Source organism: Amblyomma mixtum, chromosome 5 (genome assembly GCF_055824585.1).
Source record: "Amblyomma mixtum isolate Tamu chromosome 5, ASM5582458v1, whole genome shotgun sequence".
In the NCBI taxonomy this organism is placed as follows: domain Eukaryota; kingdom Metazoa; phylum Arthropoda; class Arachnida; order Ixodida; family Ixodidae; genus Amblyomma; species Amblyomma mixtum.
Window position 1 is genome coordinate 29520142 of NC_143016.1, and position 15455 is coordinate 29535596.

General features: G+C 45.8%; 1 protein-coding gene across 1 annotated transcript in view; it reads left to right on the forward strand.

Moving 5' to 3' along the window:
- The first annotated feature begins 847 nt into the window (after positions 1-847).
- The window catches only part of LOC149341629 (uncharacterized), a 138166-nt gene continuing 123558 nt past the window's right edge, over positions 848-15455 (forward strand). The window contains exon 1 of the mRNA XM_089543751.1: positions 848-1539. The gene's annotated coding sequence lies outside the window, so the exon portion shown is untranslated. The remainder of the gene's footprint in view (positions 1540-15455) is intronic.

Here is a 15455-nt window from a genome sequence, read left to right on the forward strand (position 1 = left end):
GTAAGTAGTCGCTGCTAGAGTGTTTGCCGCACTGCGCGCCTCCTTCGCTGCAACGCCGTGAGAGCAAGCGGCAGCGAAGAGGGCAGTGAACGGCCCGACCACAGACGCCCTGTGGGACCGCCGCACTAAAACTTGTTCGCTTCAGGGCGGTCCCTTTTAACAGCAGGTTGAGTTTCGTTGCAACAACAAACAGAGCCTAGTTTCTCCTTCTTCCCTTTCTCAAATGCACGCCCGACGCCCAACGGACCGGTCAGGGACAGATTTAAAAGCGCAATTCAAGCGGAGATAAGATATGTGACATAGCAAACCGCAGAATGTTCTTTTTCCGGCCTTGCTTCTCCAGAGGCTCTGTATTCCTTCGCTACACCCGCCGCTCCTGGTGTCTTCGATTTTTTTGTTGTTGTTGTTCATTCGTTCGGGTCATTTGGGCCGTGTTGCTGGCAGCTGCGACGAGGTTGTATTACGGGCGGAAGCGTTTTATAAACCCAGAATGTCTGCCGCAAGGAATCCTGGATGAGGCTGGGACGGAAAGAGGAAGGATGCGGGAGGGGTGGAGGATAGAGTAGCGGTTGAAAGACGAGCGGGAAAGCGAAAGCAAGAGGCAACGAGGAGGGCTCCTTCGGAGCTTGGTTTGCTCAGGGCGCAGCGCTGCCCTCAGCAGCGGCGGAAGGCGCCGCCGCCTCCGGAGCCCGCTCTGAATGCCAGCGCTGTTGGTTGAGGGGGTCCATTTTTGTATCGCTTTCCCAGGTGCCAGCCCCTTTCGCGCTCTCCCATTTCGATGGCCGGCTCGGTGCTGCTGCTGCCAGTCTCCTTCGCCTCCACCCGCGAGTGCGAGAATGGTTCCTCCAGTCGTAACTTTCTCCCCTCCATCGGCGGAGCAGCGAGCGGCCTGCTGTCCCGTGGAGCGAGACGTTGCGGCTCCTTCACTGCGCGTCACGGCTCGATGAGCGACGAATGCCGACAGATCACCCTCGCCCCTTTCTTGTGCGCGTGTGATTGGACTCGGACGATACGCGGTAGGCGCCCCTGTGTGGCCGCAAAATGATGCGCCGGGGCAGCAGCTTCTGGTGCTTGGGGCACTGCGCCATCTAGGTCACGACATGATTGTGTGGTTGTAAAAGAAGCTTGCGAACGCCGGTGGCTCTTGCTTTGGTTGCGAATTCGGAACAGATCGCCGGCCAGCGGACGTTTCTTGTCGAGAACAATTTGTGAGACGACGGCTGTGAGTTGCCGGCATTCATCCGCCACTTCAACGAACCGTCTTTCAGCGAATGAGTCGCGTTCGGATTCAGAAAGCCAGTCTGTTTAAAGCAAGGGGCAGCATCCTTACATCAGAAGCTCCCCTCGATAAGCATCGAGCGGGCCATCCAAATTGTTAACGCTGTCAATGCACCACAAATGTGAACCTCGTGGGATGTCACACTGGACGCCGGAGTTAAGATCATCTGCTCATCACCGAAGACATCTCGACACAGTGTGTGAGGAGGCGCTGTCTTGTAGCACGAGCGTCCAGCGAAGAGGACTTCATGTATTTTAGAGGTGAGAGCTCGAGTGTTATCCCGCCCGCCGCGAACTCGCAGAAATCCTCTTATATCGTAGTAAACCATAACGCTTTTGTAAAATGTGGACAATCCATTATGTGAGAATCCGTCGACGAGATATTGGAAAGGCCAGTGTAATTTGAAGTTCTGCAGCTATGAGAAAGATTTTCTGCGACGCATCTGTGCCTGGTGTCCGCACAGCGCTTTTCTCTCGCGCTTGGTGAGCGCCCTGTGTGCTGGCCTTCCCTTGCTGGCAGATGCGGAGCCGCTATTGTTTATTACCGTACCCAAAACCGAGAACACTTGCTGGAGGGCTGTGTACAATTTCGCTCACTAAGCTGCAAAGCATGCTGTGCGTAGTACCCTCGTTTTTTTTTCAATGTAGCCCTAAACCAGCATTAATAAATCAATGACAGTTTAGCTTACTGCGGCGACCACTGTCGGTCATTTACTGTGAATGGCATTCGAATTGCAAGAGAGAGTAAAACCTTACAATGGCGGACCAAGGACATGCTTCCGGAAAGTGTTTTTAAAGGCAGTTATAGCTTGGTATACATAAGCGTTGTATGCCAAGATCATTTTTACGCTGCGTTGAGAGCCAAATGAAGTTCATTTTGTACGAACAGCTAACCGGCGAACTCTTTTGTTCGTACGACAGCACGAAACTTCAACACAATCCAAATTAAGGCTCTAATCCAAGAGCGTTACATTTGCTGGTCTTTCCAGAAGGAATCAGAGGAAAGTGAGTTATTAGACTCCTTGAATACTTTCACGTTACTCTTTGTAATGTCTTCATTAGTTTATTACGACCGCCGCCTTCACTAATGCCGTGTCGATGAGGCTGGGTCTGCCCTAAGTGTGGATTGCTGTAAAGTTGTAGGCGACCTACTGTCTTGCAGCTGGTTCCAGCGGGATTCATCCGCGAGAACCAGCTGCAAGAGAGTAGGTCGCCTACAACTTTGCGGCAATCGATTGCACGACTGCGGCAGGTGGCTGGAGAAAAAATGGGTGAGGACTGAAGGCCGAGCGCTTATAGACGGGCAGACAGCTTGTCGGTCTGAGCCGTCCGCGTCGGTTGCGACGAGCGGGTCCGGTGCACTACATACGGCGACACGTCGCGCCAGCATGGCCGTGCCGTGCCAGTGAAGAGGCGAAAGAGGTGAATGCAGTCTCTGGGACCGCAGTTGCTTAGGGCTGGTTGCGGTGTGGATTACTTTGAAGTGATACTACTCGTATTATCCAACGTGCTGAATGAAGCTCGTGCTCTGGCTGACAACGAGTCACAGCTCAGAGAAAGAGCCACCTGGCCCAAGCAGCCGGAGTTGCAACCAGACAGTAGAAGTAGCGACATGAATCAATCTGGCTTTGATATGACGTTCATGTCGAAGCCAGGGGTGATAAAACGAGTGACCGTGCATGTCCAAGCGCCGCCTATTCACTGGAAAGCAAATAACGTAATTGAGGATGATCCATATCTGTGCGAATAAGTCTGTTTCTTGAGAGCTAATTCGTGAAGAAGTGTTTGCCCATTTGTAGTCAGAGAGAGCAAATGCTGTTGTATTTGGTATTACCAACCAATTTGGTAGATTGGATTGCCGTTCAGTGTAGGAAGCCTAAATGCCCCTGAGCCAGCGCACACGGGCACACGCCTGCGCACAAACACCCATCTTATTGCACAGGTTTGCCAGGAGTTGTTTCTGCGTACGCAGAAGTGTGCCTTACTGTCCTTTCATATTTTGTCACTGAACTAACATTAAGTCACACTTTTTGTCAGGTCAGCTTTGTTAGCCGCAAAAGAAGAACCTGTCACTACTCCTTGTTGGGTCTCTACTTGGAACTCGGTTGAGGTTGGTAAAGAGACTACTGCCGACAGCATTAACCCTGAGTGCGCCGCATTTTATTGGAATCTGCGCGAGTTGCCAGAGCTGGCAGTGCAGCGTGTTCCTATTCAGTGGCCGCAAAGGCTGACTGTACACACGCCAAAATGTACAGTCCCCGTCAAAAGTACACAGCCCAAGGGGTTTGCTTCTAAGCTGTTTAGCGGGGCTCTCTGCCACATCTAGCAGTCCAAAGGTTGGGAGGACAGAGGACGTGAAGCCATTCCTCTTTCGATGGATTACAGTCGCTGTAGACGCATAAGGAGGCATGCTGCGGGCCTCATAAGCAAACCCCTTGGGCTATATACTTTTGACGGGGGGTGTACTTTTTCACAGACAGCCTCTCAGTCGACATTCTCATTTGGTTTTCTGTGAATGCGGTGATAGACACAACACCGATTCAAAGAAGTATGGAATTTGACGAGGGTTTATATAACTGCATTCTTCCGGTGACGAAGCAAGCTAGCATCCATTGTTATCCAGGAAGCAACGAGCAAAATGATAAAACTCAAAATCATGAAGGAACTCTCCAATTCGGCATTGCTGAAGATCTTGCTCGCCGGTTAGTAAAAAAAAAATATTTTTCATCTGTCATGTGCAGACGGCATAAAAAGGGATCCAAGCAATCGAACAGCAGCCTCTTGGACTTGACAAAAAATCTTTCTGTCGGCTTTTGGCACGTATGAAGCGGTTCTGATCATTCTGCTGAACTTCCTTTCCCCATTGATTGATTGATTCATTCATTCGCTCATTGATTGATTGTATAACCACATTTATGTAAACTCGGTTCCCTTCTCTTATGCCTTAAGGCAAGCTCTACAAAGAAAAACAAGCTCGCCAGGTGTTCTGACCACTAAACAGAGGGGAGGGGGGGGGGAGGTAGAAATACACTTTGTTTCATTACAGTTGCTCATATTCCCGGTGCAGTTGCAGAAGTTAACCCATACACCTAAAGGTAGTTCTCTCAGTGACTAAAATTCTGTCTAAGCCAATTCCTGTATCCAACGAGACAATACTCGAAACTTCGAACAATCATGAGCCGATGTAACATATGGAGATGTATAGATGTAAACGGCTGGCCGGCGATTCCTTACTGAAGACGCTGACTTCGTAAAAGCTTGAACAGATTAAAATGACCAAATGGCCAGATAACATTATGTATCAAAGGGACCACGGACTAGTTCTTCTGCAAGCTTCAAAAGGACCGGCAGTGCAGTGCGTACCTTCGCAGTATGTCAGATTTTAGGACCATCGTACCGCACTGTGACCGCTCCCTTGTACAAAGAGGACCAAGCAAGTGAGTGTATGCAGCGAGCGCAGCTCGCCGCGGTCATTAGCAGGCAAACCGGCATGACGTCCAGCTACGAATCAAATCCTTTCACCCTAAAAGCGCTCGCATTTGTCGCGCTAATCACGTCCACTTAGCGTACGCAGTGTGGGTTGGGCGCGGACAGTGGGTGAGAACGTGGGCACCTTGCACAGCCTCCGCGCCATAATGTTAGCGCTCTTTCCTGTCACTTCCTCGTTTCGCCTTCGGGCTTCTTCTTTCGCGCTGTTTTCACCAATGTCAGAATGGACCAACTAGCCCAGCAAAAAGTTCTCCGCGCCATCCTCGGCCCTGGCTTTCATTCGCGGTCATCAGCCTCACACAAAAGCGAGCGAAGAGAGGTCAGCCACTACGGCGCTGTTCGACTAATGCACCGCTTGGTGACGCAATGACGTTTCGTGCGCCGCTTGCGGTCAGCTCTGCCGTTTGGCGCCGGCTAGCAGTACACAGAATCAGAGTTTTGGCTCGTGTGCATTTGGTTTTGCGTTTGCGTCTCTAAGGAAGGGTTTCACAGCTGAATGAAAAGTTATTTATCAACGGAATTACTGAGAATTACGTGAGCAGCAGGCGTTATGACTGGCGACTCTGTCTGCCGATGAATGAGACAACAGCATGGTTTCGCTATCGGGTCAGGAAACAGAAGTATAGACGTGGAAAGAAAGAAGAACAGAAAGGTCTTCGTGGTTAGCCATGGCGCAAAAGTACGAACTCATTCCATCAGAGAAATCATGAGCTATGTTTAGGTTTTAGTGACCTAGCTACCCTCAACGAATCCACACACTGGTCACTCAGAACTAGCATAGACTGCATGGTTGCTTGCGTAATTTCTGAGTCACTCTGAATGGGATAGGTGAGATCGCATGGAAGCAGAACTAAACATTATTCCACAACTACAGTCAACGTGCGCATTAACTGAGTTTCGGTTCATTATATAAATCAGCACGCCCTGGTTAAGCGTTTCAAATGAAGTACCCTGAATTCCTTTGCCCCAAATTCCTTAAGCTGACTAATCTGCGCTTTGGGATGGCTCATTTAGTCAAATGCGCAAGCGCTGTCGTTGATGGCCCTTTCGGGCAAGAAGGCCTGCTTTCGATAAAGCTGTAATGAATGAACTTGCTTTCTGAGATTACGTAAGCGCTAAACCGAGCGGCGCGCAGCGGTTATAGCAAGTGCATCGATGTACGCGAACAACCCCAGCGGCTGTTGACGCACCCATTGAGAGCTCCCTTGTTCCAGCCGCAACCGACATCGTCGCTTATTCGCCGCCGATCTCTTCATCTCGTCGTGAGGAATATTCGGCGATTCGCAGTCGTTTTTTTCTTTTTATAATCACGACCATTACGCAGGTTTAGATGTTTCGTAAAAAAAAAAAAAAGCAACCTATGAGGTTTACTAGCCTACTTTCAAATGAATGCCTGGTGACAGCTTGGATGACATTTTTTGACATCGGGTTTAGCAAAGTGCGTTTACTGTGATGTGTGCATCGAACATAACACATTAGAGGGGAGGTGGGGAGGGGCACCACTCGCATTGCTGACCAGGATTACTACTGCGCGAGAGAGAAGCGCAGGCAGAAAAGCATGCGCCTCTCCTTTCCTCACAACCTCCTCCTTCTCACATAGGATGGCCACGTGACACAGTGAGGAGAGGGAGGAAATCACTTGATTTCAGCCTATATTAAATGCTCCACATGGCGATGATTTTGGGGTAGCATCACTTGCATGATCACATACGTGGACACTGTGTTCTCATTCACTAATCCTCACGATCGTCAGCAGGGTGTGTTTGCTTGAGTCCATTTAGCTGCTGCCATCAAGTTTATCCACAGCAAAAAAACTCCGGGGTGCACGCCCCATAGAGCACCTGCGACCTAGCAAGCCCTGCCACTTGGAGAAGAGTGCAGCACCACGTGACAAATTGGAAATTATGGCATTCTTTTAGTGCTAAAGCACTACTTCACGAGGTGTGAAGCTTGACCTTGAGGTTGTTCTTGGGCACACTATAAATAAATAAAATAAAGACTTCCGTTACTGGGATTCGAACCCGCCGCGGCACAAGCAGACCAGCTTCCCTGCCACTGCAAGAGAGCACTAGGCTATCGGCACTTTTTTTTTTTTTTAGACATGGCATTTATTGAAGTGAAGCAATGTTCTATGCACAAGAACTATGTGCAAACCGCAGCGGATTACGCCTCGAGCTAAACTGTAACACACTCTCACGCTGTGAATTGCACATCGTGTTCTTCATCAACTAATGCTACTATCAAACTAATATTCGAACTTTGAACTATGTGTGCAGGAATGGCAGAGACATGCGCTGCATGCGCTGGCGTACGTGGACAACGTTGTGGCAGAAACACGGCATTACAGCAATACGTGTTGGCGTTGACAACACTGCTGCAGAAACGCTTCACTGGAGCATAGGCCGCCGGCGTACAGTGTTTTAATTTGCGTTGACGATGCGAAAAATTGAAGACGCGCTCAACTGGTTCATTGGATCACTGGACACCTCATTCGCGCTTTCAGGTATGTGGCAGTGATGTCCAGCTGCAAAAAAAAAACAAAAAAACTGCGCGTTCGCACAATATTTCATGCTTAGGAATGCTAAACCACCAGCTGATATTTAATTACTCAAATATACAAAACAAAATAGTGCGGAAATATTTGCTGCCGCCCTTGCACCACTCTCAGTAATTGTAAGGAGACCAGCTTAAGCGGAACACAGTAAAACACAATCATAATATTGCTTAGCACGTATTGTTGGCCGAGTTGGTTGTCTTCTTTCCCGAAAAGGCGCAAGTCTAAAACAGCACACACAGAAGACGTGTGTGTCTTTTAAGTTCTTCTCTGTCTGCCGTTTAATTTTGATGCCCTCTCGTAAAAAACTACGACGCCGAAAAGTTCAAAACGTCGCTTTTTGTCCTATCTTGTGTGGAAACTCAAAACAGTTCACGGGGCAAAATGAGACGCCTTTCGAAAATAGTACATTATTTATTGTTTCTCTGTTTTGGCGTGAAGTTCCCATGGGTACCTACACAATCTTCGTGAGCCTATCCGCATTATAAAGACCACCCAGACAGGACCCGGCTCTGTTTTGTTCCATGACTCGGTACAAACCAGGCAGTTCTGCGGCGAGGCTTTGTCCGTTGCTTGTTTAAGCGATCCTTTCGAACTTCTTGCTTCCTTGACATGTTTTTGTTTGTCTTAGTTTCACAGTTGTTCCTCTTTAGCTTCGTTCCTGTAAATGGACATGCGGTTTGCTTCGATTCGCAGTACATCAACAAAAGCTTTTGATAATGATTGTAGGTCTGACCGAATAAAGCTTCCTCCAATGTCAGAATGTGTTGCACAGGTAACCTTTCTTCCTCGCCGCAAAGTGTGCACCGGTGAAGTTACAAGGAAGCTAGGAAGCTCCGTACAGTTACTGCCTTTCACATCCCCTCATTTTCTTTGCTGTTAAGTGATGGGCGTACGTAGATACAACAAAACGCACGGTGGCACCGGGACTGTTTGAGGCTCTCCAATTTCTTCATGTCTTCATCTCGCCACTCGGGGTGTTTGTCTTCTCTGTGTTCGGATCACCCTAAAGATCGGTGAAACAATTGCAAAGCTTAGGGGTAAGCAATAAGATCATCATTTTTATTTTAGACCCTGCCGAACACCACCATGTCGCGTTTTCCCCTATATATAGCCTGCTGCTGAAACGATTCCCCCGAAAAAAACGCGAGGCGTTTACATTTGTCAACTTTGCATGAGACAAATAACTAATCGTAATAACTAAACAGTTAAGTCTGTCTAGGACGCTTGGTCGGTGGAGGCTGCACAGTACCGAAAAATGTGCCGTGCAGAAATTCGAGACTTTTCGACAGCTTTCTGGTTTGCCAAGGCTCACTTCGCAATTTTTGTATTATTTCGAAGAGACGAATCTTATCAGCCTTGAGTACAGGTGTAGCGACGTGCGGCAGGCCATGCGAGCTAAATACGTAGCCAATTTGACCGCACTTTTAAAAGTTAGGTAACGCGAAGTACCGAAATCTCGCGTTTTGCCCCATTCTCCTCAAATATTGCGATGTATTTATGAGGGCAGACAGACTCCACAAACCCACTTCAAATCGAACTGTTTATTGCTAGAATTTGCGGCTTTAAAAGAAAATGGTTCGGTGGCTGTTATGACCCGTGCACTCGTCAGTCATAGGTATCAAAATGGCCTCAAATGTAGACCACGTTATGTCTAAGCATTCAACGACCGCATTGTAAAGAAATAAATCGAAGACAACATAATTGGTACACTGTGCGACCTAGTGCACGCGCGTTAGAGAACAAAGTTAAAAAATTGCTAGTGGCCGTTACGGAAATTTCTATGAAGTGGATTCGCAACACTGAGAGTTAATGGGTTATCCATGTCTGATACTCAATCGTTCATATTTGAGTGCTTCTCTCCTTTCACATTCCATATAAATAGACTCGAATGTGTATTTTTATTATTCATTTATTTCTTAAATTATTTTTCTTTCAAGTGGAAAATGAAAACCGTTACAATTTTCTGCCGGGCCAATAGCCGAAGCTAGTAAAACCCATTGTACACAGTCATTGGTCCAACAATAAAATAAACATAAAACTCGCTCATACATGATCAGCCAACAAAGCAGTGGCGATCAGCCCTAAAGATCCGGCATTTAACGGATATACACACAAACACTTATTTTTCAAAAATTATAAATGCCTCGGTCCTGTAATATTGAATTTGGCGTTTTCCACAGGTTTTTCGGATAGAGGTTAATCCAAATTAATAGCGCTTGTATTTCCAGTACTCCTATAAGGCAGCACAGAAACATTGACTAAAAGCAGGTAATTACTCCTTGTGATCTTATTTACTACCGATATTATTGATATTATTGGGGTTTAACGTCCCAAAGCGACTCAGGCTATGAGGGACGCCTTATTTACAACCATAGGGATTTTCGTTTCATGTAGTAAACGAAGGGGAAAAATTTGTAACGTATTGAACTAAGGGGCGCTGGGCTTATACCTGCTCGAGTATGTTATTATATGCATTGGCCTTTTCTCCATAGAAAAAAATCGGATCAATGTAAGACCCACATGTACTATCCCACGAATCGCAGCAGTAGGTCAGGTCACAATAAAAAAGAGAAAAATAAAAAATGTTAAGCACAGGAACGTTCGGCAACCGCTTGTTCTGAGTAGGAGGTAACAAGCTGAAACAAGTTTAGAGCCCAAGCTGTCGGTGTGTTTTTTGGCAATTAAAGTTGACGTCTAGAGTTATGCAGAGGTATTTATGGGAGTCAACTTTCTCTATCAATGCGCCATCAAAGCAAATCTGCAATTGAATAGTTATGATGCGTTTTGTGCCTTTACCTCAACAGGATGTACTTTATTTTAGCAGCATTTATTCTCAGTTTAATAGGTTTAAACCGTGAGAAGATGTGGGATAACTCGTTTAAATTAGCCTCAGTTTCAGTTATAGTATTGACTGTAATAAATATTGCAGTTCTGTCACCGTACATCACCGTTTTGGAATTCACCGAACATAAAGGGAAGTCATTAGCGCACACGGCCTACAGCAGGTGCTTGGGGAACTTCGGCATGAACCGTGTGTTGAGATGATTTATAACTGTTTCAGGAGGACCAATCGTGAGTTCCTAAACACTGTGGTCCGGCTTTTGCACTAATATTGAGTTAATAGCATGACAAATGTTTTTTAAGTGCAGGAACAATGCTATAGCTATTCATTATTATGCAACGATGAACATAAGCGTTGAGAAAATGACATTAATGCTGTAGATGTTGTTCTTTTCTTCCTAAAGCCTTGTTGACATTAAGATATGATTTAGTTCTCGTGAAATGATCTCTTAGTTCAGAAGTACTTGTATTTGGGCGTGTTGGTTCATAACTTTTCAGGAGGACACAGGGGCGCAATAAAAGACACGGACATAGAAGTAGACAGGGACGAGCGCTTACTATCAACAGGCTTTATTCGACGTAGACCGTTAATATACCTGCAGTTGTTTTCCTTGTTGTTTCACTTCCCTGGCAGTTGTTTCCTCTTAGTTGTTTCCCAAGAAGCTTTCCAACACAGTAACTATGATACTGAGAACCCAGATTGTACAATAACTGCCTGAATTTACTATCACTTTGAACTGGGATAACTATATAGAAATCTCCAAAATATCTTAATAAATACCTTCGTGAATAGTGTGGTTCATTATTGTTGCGAGGATAGGTGCAAGATGGAAAATGTTCCATTTCAGTGCTCTCATTGTTATCCCATCGTGCCGTGTTGCCTTGTTTGGGCGAGATTATTAAGGACTACTGTGATTTGACAATCGGCAATCAATGGCATCCAGTGAGAAAGTCTCATGAACTCGTGGGTTATTCATAGAGCACGACAGATTAAGGGTACTGGCCACGAGCTAAGTTTTGTTAAGTAATTACTAAATTTTTCAGTTGTGTTGGAGTCCGTGAATGCAGAGACTACGTGCTGCTCTGTTGGTTTTCCGACCACATTATTTTCTATATATCCCACATTTTACGGGCGTTTTCGGGTGCTTTTTGTATTACGATAGTGTTGTATTCTTTCTTTTGCGTATTATTGCCACTACATAATTACTTAATAATCTAAACTGCCTTAAATAATAACCATTTTCTTTATGAAGTCCAAACTTATAAAATTTTCAAAATCAGTATAGACATCAGTAGGATACATGTTATTTAGATTAAAGTTGAATATTTCCGCTTGCAAGGGTTCATAATTAATTCGTGCCTTTGGCGCAGAGCTCATTGAGCAGGAGTGCTGTTATATTTAAGCACCAGAGAAAAAATTGGCGAGTGATCTGCGATAGTGCCATTAGCCATTATACACACCCGCTAAGGCAATGTCTTTACTGCTGCATAATAAGTAATATTTTATAGTTGCTGAAGTAGCAGTAATTCTTTCTGGATCACAGAACAAATTTTTGAAGTAATAATATTGAAGATATATTTTGAAATTACATGTTTGAAGTGATATCGCTGCTCCTACTTGAAGAAGCATCAACGTTCAGGTCTCCCGTGATTAAAACAGAGCCCACCGGATTATCCTCTATACTACTCAGTATTCTCTCCATGATGACTAGAAACCGAGTCATATTCGTTTAGGCAGTCTGTATATGACACCAGCCGATGTTCCACACGCCAGTGTGACAAAGAGTGAGTTCGCAGTTATTTTCTTGGTCAAATATCCAGATAAGCAGACAAAGCAGAATCAAGCGCGCACTATTGAGTTTTGGCGACTGACACAGCGTATAGCGGACATAAACGTGAAAAAAAAAGATAAATGTTCAGGCAATGAGGCGAGGACAAGTAAAGAACGCTAGAGAAACTAAATAACAATTATTGACGGTATCGATTGTGGCATCTTGGATACAACCGTTTCCGTGACACCCAGCTGTTTCGTCGCTAGTTCGAAATTGGAGTGCGAAAATGAAAAGCGGCTGGTAAATAGAGCTACAAATAATTCAGCTGAAAAGAGCAACGACGGAGGTTATTACCTTCTCAAACGCGGCACTTGGTTTCACGTCAGTTTATTTTTCCATGCTGACATAGAGTAGGCCAAGGGGAAAAAAAAAACGCGCGAAGTGCAATTTGATCTGCATCATAGCCCCTAGCTTTAAAAGCAACGGCAAAAAAAAAATGAGGCATAACAACGCACTAATCACAGCGCAACAAAGCTCGAAGCATATCAACTATAGCTGAATAGCTGACATAACATACAGAAACCAAAAGTAAGCCGCCGCGGTGGCTTAGTGGCTATGGTGGTCAGCTGCTGGCCTGAAGGGCGCGGGTTCGATCCGGCCGTGGCGGTCTCTTTTCGATGGAGGCGAAATGCTAGAGTCCCATGTACTGTGCGATGTCAATGCACGTTAAAGGATCACAGGTGGTCGAAATTTCAGCGGCCCTTCACTACGGCATCTCTCATGACCTGAGTTGCTTTGGGACGTAAAAAAAACCCATAAACAGTAAATAAAGTAAAAGTAAATAAGCCGCAACATAAAAAAAATGGAAAGTAACAGTTCGTTGAGGACAAAAATTGTACTTTCTGTCTGATAGATCTGATTGTTATAGCCCATGACGTTCTAGGTCACAAGTTTTAATTCATAGGTCATACGTCATGGGTGACTTAATTTTGTACGCAGACGCGGCTCAGAAGCCTTGAGAGCGGTGAGCAACACATGTGATACAAGCACACAGATCGAAGTTTCCTTTCAGAGATCTTTTAACCCGATAAAGCAACCAGCTAACCCCCGCCACGGTGGCACAGTGGCCTTAGTGTTCGGATGGTGGGCTCATAGTCGCGCGATCGAATATCCCGGCCACCACGGTCTCATTTCGATGGAGGCGAAACGCAAAAAAAACGCCATATGCTCTGAAATTTAAGCACGCGTTAAAGAACACCAGGTAGTCGAGATTAATGTAGAACCTTCACTACCGCATGTGCCACAGCCAAACCGCAGCTCCGGAACGTTGAACTCCAGCTGCAACACCGCAGACCGGATAACACTGTCTTTTTGGTGAACAGAGAAATGAGCTGTCATGGTGAATTTGATACTAACGGCAGTTAAGTAAGCAAGGATCCTACACCTCGTAGTTCGTGGCATTGGACACGGTTTTCAAAGTTTGCGCTTGATGTCATTGCTTTCAGCAAGCAGCGTTAAAACAAGAAGTATAAACCATGTATGCGCATGTCTTCTATATCTGCAAACACTGGCTTCATCTACAATAACAGACGCTCGACACTTGAGCTGGAGCGCTTGAAGCAATTTGCCGAAAAGGCGGCAATGACCTCAGCTTCTGTTTTCTTCTTTTTTTTCTGTTTTCTGCTTTCTCAACTCCTGTTTTCTTAACAATGCGAAATCCCGATACGCAGTCAAAAGAAGGTACATTTAGGCGCTCGAAGAAGCGCAATCAGGTTATTAGCATATGCTTGCCAGAGTCCCGTAATATAGTATCAAATGATGTCAAGAATAGAATAGAGGAAATGGCAACCAGTGATTGCTATATAAGGATAAATAATGTGCGGCTACACGAATGTCTATCCTCGAACATATGGGTACTTTTATTTGACTGAGTGCCCATGAAAAAATGTCAAGAATGGTAATGTGCAATGTGATACGACACACTTGAAGTCGAGGCCGACTGAAAAAAGAAAACCTGCTAAAAAAAACTTAAATATTTTCTCTTTACGATGTCGTTTTGCTGCTTTGAAGGAGTGATTGGATGACACTGGAGATGAAAGTTGAGGCCTTATCAAGATAATTTTAGTCTTCCTGGAGACGCAAGCAGAATGACCGAGCACTTGAAAAAAATTCGCGTTTCTTGACCCTGTAGTTGAGTAGCATAGTAAAAGGTCGTTGAAAGGAGACACGAAATGGGCAATAATAGAGTGGCATTCCAGAATCTATCAATTTAAAGTCTATTTAATGCTGCAATATCTCGTGAGAGGCCGCTTGTTTAAGAGCGAAGAGAAAATCCTCTTTTTTACCGCAAAGCCACTGCGAAGCTTAAAATATATGCACCATCAAACCCTGACAAGGCCTCGTGGGTTTAAAATGGCAATTTTAAGGGGCAGAAAAGATTGTTCTTGTTAGCTGCACAAATTTTGTACGTAGGTAGAGACGTTGATAAGCGTACAATAGATGGAAATCTCGAAGTTTGTGAGGGTAGTGGAGTTTTCTTGGCACTAAGGTGAAGTGCCACTGTTAGTGGAGCTTCAAGCAAAGAAATGCAAAGAAATGACATACGAGTAGCAACGTGGTTTCCGTTAATCACACAGTGACTCTCTAGCTCCTGCGACTTTCTGAGGACATCGCTTACGGGCTCAGCAGTGCTGGCTTCAGAGCACCGTTCAGACAAAGATGGCAGTGACTAAAAGGTAAACAATCTAACCCTGTTCTGAGACTCTAAGAAACGTGAGGAAGTGTTGAATGAACTCACGTGTCTACCACTCATGCGCAGCCGAAGCGACGGCTCTTGTATCCCAGTCAGCTATATCAGCGAAGATTTCGCTTCAAGCAAGAGCGGTAAGCTGCAGAGATTATAAGAAGGCTGTACCTTAAGACCACTCCTGGCAGTGGTGCGGCAGGGTACGGAGGCGGACTACAACATTAAGCTAGCTATGCGACCAACAATGGCAGCGGCAACGCGGTGTCCCGAAGTTCGGCCGGCCAAAGTTGCACTCGCTGCGAACGCCAAGCCCCGAGCTTTAGAGAATCGGCATGTTTGCGATCTCGAGAGAATTGGAGCAGACCGTCAGTAGACCCACTGCCTCCGTCTTCGGTCTCGCCGCGGTGTCCACCCAGCCTAATCCAGCCCACGGTTGGATAAGGCTGCATCTGGCTTTGCCGGGAAATGGAAGCTCAATATACGCCTTCGCTTTTCTCATATCCAAAACTCCAGACGGGGGCAGTGAGACGCATGACGCACTGCAGTTACTCGATTCATTACATTTGTTTCCCGTCAGAGCCTCTCAGTGAGCGACCTGAAGCGAAACCCGAGACACCGGTGCAATAATGTTTCGCTAATGACGAACGTATGGTGCGGGTTTCTTGGGAACGAAAAAAACAAAGAAAGGAAATACACTGTAACTGTCTCATTTTCACTGGACCCCTGAACAGCTCCTGAGAGAAGGGATTCAGGCAGCTTAAATGTGAAGGCA